Source organism: Solanum stenotomum, chromosome 2 (assembly GCF_019186545.1).
Source record: "Solanum stenotomum isolate F172 chromosome 2, ASM1918654v1, whole genome shotgun sequence".
In the NCBI taxonomy this organism is placed as follows: domain Eukaryota; kingdom Viridiplantae; phylum Streptophyta; class Magnoliopsida; order Solanales; family Solanaceae; genus Solanum; species Solanum stenotomum.
The window spans coordinates 55,985,647-55,991,706 of NC_064283.1; the positions used below are offsets into that span (position 1 = coordinate 55,985,647).

A 6,060-nucleotide genomic window follows, 5' to 3' on the forward strand; every position below is an offset into this window, starting at 1 on the left:
TCATGCATGAACCATCAAAATAATACATATTTTAAAGGAGGAAACATCAACTTCATCTCAAACATACTCAATGCAACACAAGGAAGTAGGAACTACATCTACAAACCTATTATGCATGAAACTTCAACATTTCTCATATCATTGGAGGAATTACCTTCTCCAACTCACATCATGCGCATCATAATATCATGAAGCAAATTATGCAATTATTCTCAAAAGCACATTTAACCATGTTCAACAATTCATCTCATGAATCATATAGACAACTCATACTAAATGCGCATCAACATGAGGAACATAAATCATGAAAAACTCATTTTCTCATTAAACATGAATTCATCAAGGACATGCATATCATAAGGAGACCATGGAAACACATAAATCACACATGACTCCAAAACATGAAACAAGCCACAATGAACTCTTCGTCTTAAGATTGAATAGGAATAGAAGAAAGAGATAAGGATATCAGAACTCTCAACAACATTTCCTTCCAAGCATACCATCTCCCCCTTGGGAGTAAACCCATACTAAGGCTATCATGAAAATCTAGCAATTAGCATAGGGACCTTAATAAAACATTTTCATCTATAAGGAGTTATCAACATACCGGTGCCTTCATCCTAAAGGGCTCCTTTGTCTTCTCTAGATCAGAGTGAATATAAACGACCATAATTTGGAAGAATAGGAACAGTACCACTAAGAGAAGCTTTTTTTGGCCTCCTTTCCTTTGGCCGTGAGTGTAGGGCAATCTTTCACTTGATGATCACTTTTTCCACAACCATAACACCCATTTGTACTTTCTAGGCACTTCCCATGATGCTTCTTTCCATAATTGGTGCAAGTAGGTTTAGGAAATGGAGGTCCACTGCCTTTCTCTTGGTTAACCCTAGGAGTGCATGAAGAATCTTGTTTGGAAGATCTCTTTTTAAACCTTGGTTGACCTTGTTCATCGGACCTTGCTCTCTTCATCTCCCTATTGTTTCTCTTAAGTTTGGACTCCTCAATTTGCTGAGCATACACCATAAGGCTAGAGATATTCATGTCATCATGGAGCATTGTCGTACGACATTTTACCTCAACTAAGTCGGACACACCCATCACAAATCTACTCATCTCATCCCTCAGATTCGACACCAAAGATGGGGCATACTTAGACAATAGGATAAATTTCAAAGAATACTCTTGAACATTCATGCTACCTTGCCTAAGGTTGATAAATTCCTCTACCTTAGTTTGTCTCTTCTCACGGGAAAAGAACCTATCAAGGAATGATTTCTTAAACACCTCCCAATCAATAGGACCCGCTCCTACCCGCCTATTACTATTCCTTTGGGTAAACCAAACTTGAGCAACATCCTTCAATTGGTAAGCGGCTAGCTTCGTTTTTCTATCGAAGTCACCCCAGAGTATCAACTACCTTATACACCTCATCCACAAATTCTTGGGGATCCTCTCCCACCTTGGAAATAAGAAACACCGGAGGGTTCATCCTAACAAAATCCCTTAACCTAGAAGTCGTAGTGCTCACATTAGGGTTCACATGAGTCCCACCATCTCTATTGGCTTGGGTCGTCATAGCTTGGGCTAGAGTAGACACGGCTTGAGCCATCATTAGAAGAGCCGACATGGCTGGAGGGTTAATTGGAGGTTGATTCCCTTGAGGAACTTCTTCATTGACATTGTTTCCCTCCATTCTCCTTGCGTTAAGCCTTCTTGTATTCATATCCTGAAGACACAAAAGACGGATTAGGAGATGGACTTGTATAGTCAAACTTCATGGTACAACTCAAGAGTAATGAAAGAGGTGAAGTTTCCTAACATCTTATAGCCTCTCATTCAAAATTTTGGCGTGCTTCACACTATGAACAAGACTCTACTAGACGTGGATTGTGAGACATCAATCCTAAAAACCATCCCAATATTTTGTGCTCTGATACCATGTTTGTCATGACCCGAGCCTACAACCCAGACGCGACATGGCGTATAAGACTCTGAAAAAGCCTTATACAAGCCTGATAACATTCATAACATAAGACATAAGAAAATGGTATGGAATTTTAAAACATTTATCAATACAATCGAAGTTTTTATTCAAACCAACGAAAATCTAACTTTGTCTCACATGGCCATCTAATACAATTTTGAATCAATAATAGAGTCACAGCCCTTCAACATAGTCCAAAACGTAAAATGACATGAAAGAAACTACTAAAGACTTTCATATGTCCTCTCGAATCTTGAGGACTCACCACTAGATTAAAGAATAGTCAATCCAAGCTTTACTCCAAAGAAATCACCTTAAGATCTGGAACCTACACTTAGTAAAAATGTAGAAGAAATATGGTTAGCATAAAAATGCACGAAGTATGATAGCCATGCAAAAATCATGCTAAAAGGGACATTTTGGTTGAAAACCATGTCATATGTCAAGTTTGAGAAACATTATGAACTTTAGTATAACCACATAAGACATAAGCATATTTATCATGTAAGTCATTATAACACATTAGAACCATCATTCCAAGGCAACCCTAAGTTATACTTGTGCAATGATGAATGACATCCCATAATACAATTCCTACTAAGTACCACTTTGAGGCCACAAGAACATACTTACCATTCTTCATCCTCATCTTTAGTTAGTACTCATAGACAAGGGAACATTCATATTCAATAAATCATGACAAGGAAAGCAACTCATAATAATAATCCAAGTTAAGCATTCATCATTACATTAAGCCTTAATGTCCACATTCTCATTCGCATCATTATGATCATATTCATTTCATTAGACATTATGACATTAGAGAAACACACCATAGCCACTCTCAAAGCCTACTCGTGCAATACATGGATGGCATCCCATACTACCATCCACACTTCATAGAACTTCATGATAGCACATAACTCACATGAAGGGAATACGCCCTAACCGACATAGACCATGTGAGCAAACCATGGAATCCGGCGACTATCTCACAGCGTAAAGGGTTGGTCTACTTGCCTAAGGTAGCACTGATAATATTTTAGCTTAGGTGGATCCACGAGCTAATAACCTATGTGGGCATATTGTTATGGGATAATGAAGGTGTTCACTGAAACCCGGCCTAAAGTGGGGGCAGTTTCCACCTTAGGATATCCACTTGGTGCTAACCTATAAATTCCAATAGAGTAGTTCATTCTCATTAACATTATTACACGTGAAAGGCCTACCACCATTAGGTCTACCGATTCAAGGTACATTATTAGGATAGCTCATGGAATCCTCAAGAAAGGGTCATGTCACGACCCGATTTCTCAAGTCATGATGGCACCTACTATAACCCACTAGTAGGTAAGCCAACCCGTAACCCGGAACAACAAGTAATGGGTCTGAGGGTAGAAACTAAACAAGAGTAGACAAATAACAATAAAAACAGGCGGAAGCAAACCAAAAACATATATACAAATAAAGATCCCTCCCAGAACCTGGAAGTCACTAGTACAGAGCTACTAACAAAATGAGTACAAGTCCCAAAAGTGGACAACAGAGACTGGACTGTCTCGAAAGGTAAAAGACAAGTCTATATATACAGATGGAGACTGAAATAGTACAAAACGTCGTGTGCTCACTCCCGTCTCCGGATCAGTCTGCTCCAAGCTCGATCAACGCTGGCTACTAGTGCCCGGACCTGCATCACGAAATAGATGCAGAGCGTAGCATGAGTACCAAAACAACAGGTACCCAGTAGGCATCATAGGCCGACTGAACTTGAAAAGTAAAGGCAATATGAAAAGAAGGAATACGCAAACCGAAGTCAAGAACGAAAATCTAACTAACAATGAAATGCACACGAGTGTACAAAGAACTAACTAAAGTAATCTATAAGCTAACTACACCTAACTGGACCCCCATAAGCCCAGAAGGTACACTCGTGCGCAAGTTAAATAAAAACCCGAACGGACCCCCATAAGCCCGACGAGTACACAGAATAACTATAACTAAAGAGAATTGCATAAAAGAACCCAAGAACGAAGAACATCGAACCAGAACCTCAACCCTAATTAGTAGAATCTGACAGCACTGAGGCCGGACCTCGAACCGGATGCTCAGCAGAAGTACCCAAGTAACCAATCACAAGTATCAAGTATAAGAGGCCGGAACTCTAACCGGATGCTCTATATAGGTGTCTGAGCAATAGAGGCCGGACCTTAAACCGGATGCTCTATATAAGTATCTGGGCAATAGAGGCCGGACCTCAAACCGGATGCTCTATATAAGTGTCAATGTAGCTGCTGAAAGAGTCCCAATTGATCCATACTCATAAATATCTGTGGAACGCCGTCCACACATAGCCAATCAATGAAAGTCCTTGGAACCAAATCGAAAATCAAATTAAAATCGCGAAGTAGAACTAGTGTCGCCGATGTAACTCGTGAAGCCGTAACATCGAGGAAAATAAGGATAACTATAGTCGGAGAGAGAGTATCGCTTAACTAAGGCCCAAGCTATCAGACTCAAGTCTGCTACACCAGTCTACAAGGATCTAAGCCGACCGAGCGACGTCGGGGCAAAACTAAGGCCTATTGGATCCGAATAATGTATTTCTAAGGCAAGCCCTAGTCAAACCTAAACTAAGGCCCAACATTCTTCAAATAAACAATAATTAAGCATGCAAGCACTCCACATAGCGAGGAGGGTCCGTTAATAACACAAAGCATGCTCACAGTTACCGGATAATTCCCGAAATAGGCCGAAAACATGATTTCTTAACACCTATGCAAGATTCAATGACTACCCAACCCAAATCCCAACTAATCAACATGCATTCACATTCTCGAGCTCAATCTAAGAGAGGAAAAACCGTAGCCTACCTTAAAGCCGATCACACGCGCTCCAAAATCACTCCTCCGGAGATTTTCCTTTCCGAATGGTCTCGAAACGCTTCCCCGCTATCAAAAATAGTATCACAACGTTAATACGGTCGTTTAGACACCAAAATCACAACAAACAGAGACGGGTCAATTTTGGAGTCAAAACGGGAATCGTGGGACCCACACAGAAAATTCCGAAATTAACCCCAAAAGTGGGTCCTAACCAGTTCCCCCAGCTCATTTCCCATAATGGGACACAATTCGGGGCTCGGGAACAACACAATACCAACATACAACTAAAACCCAAATTTTCTCAAAAATCGAAATGGGACAGCAGTGTATTTACCAAAAACGAGCGATCTACAGTAAAATCTAACAACACCACAATGTTCTCCTCGAAAAACCACTCAAGATAGCCTCAAAAATCACCAAAATCGGATCTAAAATGGCTAAGAAAACAAGTCTCAAAATTTCCAAAATCAAGTCACAAAAAGAGGTCTGGCAGCAGGTATTTTTCGAAAATTACCTCAAACGGGGACTCCAAATCACTATCCGAGCTCACCAACACGTTGCCCTCGAAAAATCTCACAACTTAGCCTTTTGGATCACCCAAATCGGTTGAGAGATGAGAGAGAGATGAGAGTTTGAAGTTTGGGAAATGTGGCTGATTTTCTGCAATTTATTGCAGAAAATCTGCAACATTTCCAAAACTTTAAATTCCGACGGGGTGCTTCGATCTCGTTCGGAACCCCGTGCACGCAAACGAGATATGCAACCATACCAAATTCGATATTTCAGACTCAACGGCGCAGTCGAAATTTCCATCAGAGGTCATTTCGATAAAAAGTGGGTCCCACTTCCAAAAGCCCTTTTAAGTCAAAACCCACAAAAGGGCTCGGAAAGATATCGAAAACCTCCAGACACAAAAGAAAGGTCAATCTAGACCAAACTCGACATTCCGGAGCTAACCACGCTGACGGAATTCTCATCCGAGCGCGTTTACTCAGAATGTTGACCAAAGTCAACCTTATGTCAAATTTCAAAGGCTAAAACGCCTAATCGCACCGACTCACACTGAAAACCTCGGGAGTCATGTCGACCACGCTACTAGCCTAAAATGACCCTTCTGGAGCTGATGAAATCGTCAGAATTGGATTCCGATGTCATCTTCTTGAACTTTTGATCGAAAATGATCGTTCAAGG

The 6,060-nt window shown here is 40.7% G+C and overlaps 1 long non-coding RNA gene across 1 annotated transcript; it reads right to left on the reverse strand.

Annotated features, from left to right (window-relative positions):
- Window positions 1–3,416: 3,416 nt before the first annotated feature.
- LOC125856750 (uncharacterized) lies at window positions 3,417–5,481 on the reverse strand. The gene is made up of 2 exons (XR_007445558.1): window positions 4,858–5,481; window positions 3,417–3,674 (listed from the first exon to the last, which is right to left on the reverse strand). It is a non-coding gene; the product is annotated as an uncharacterized LOC125856750 (long non-coding RNA).
- Window positions 5,482–6,060: the final 579 nt, after the last annotated feature.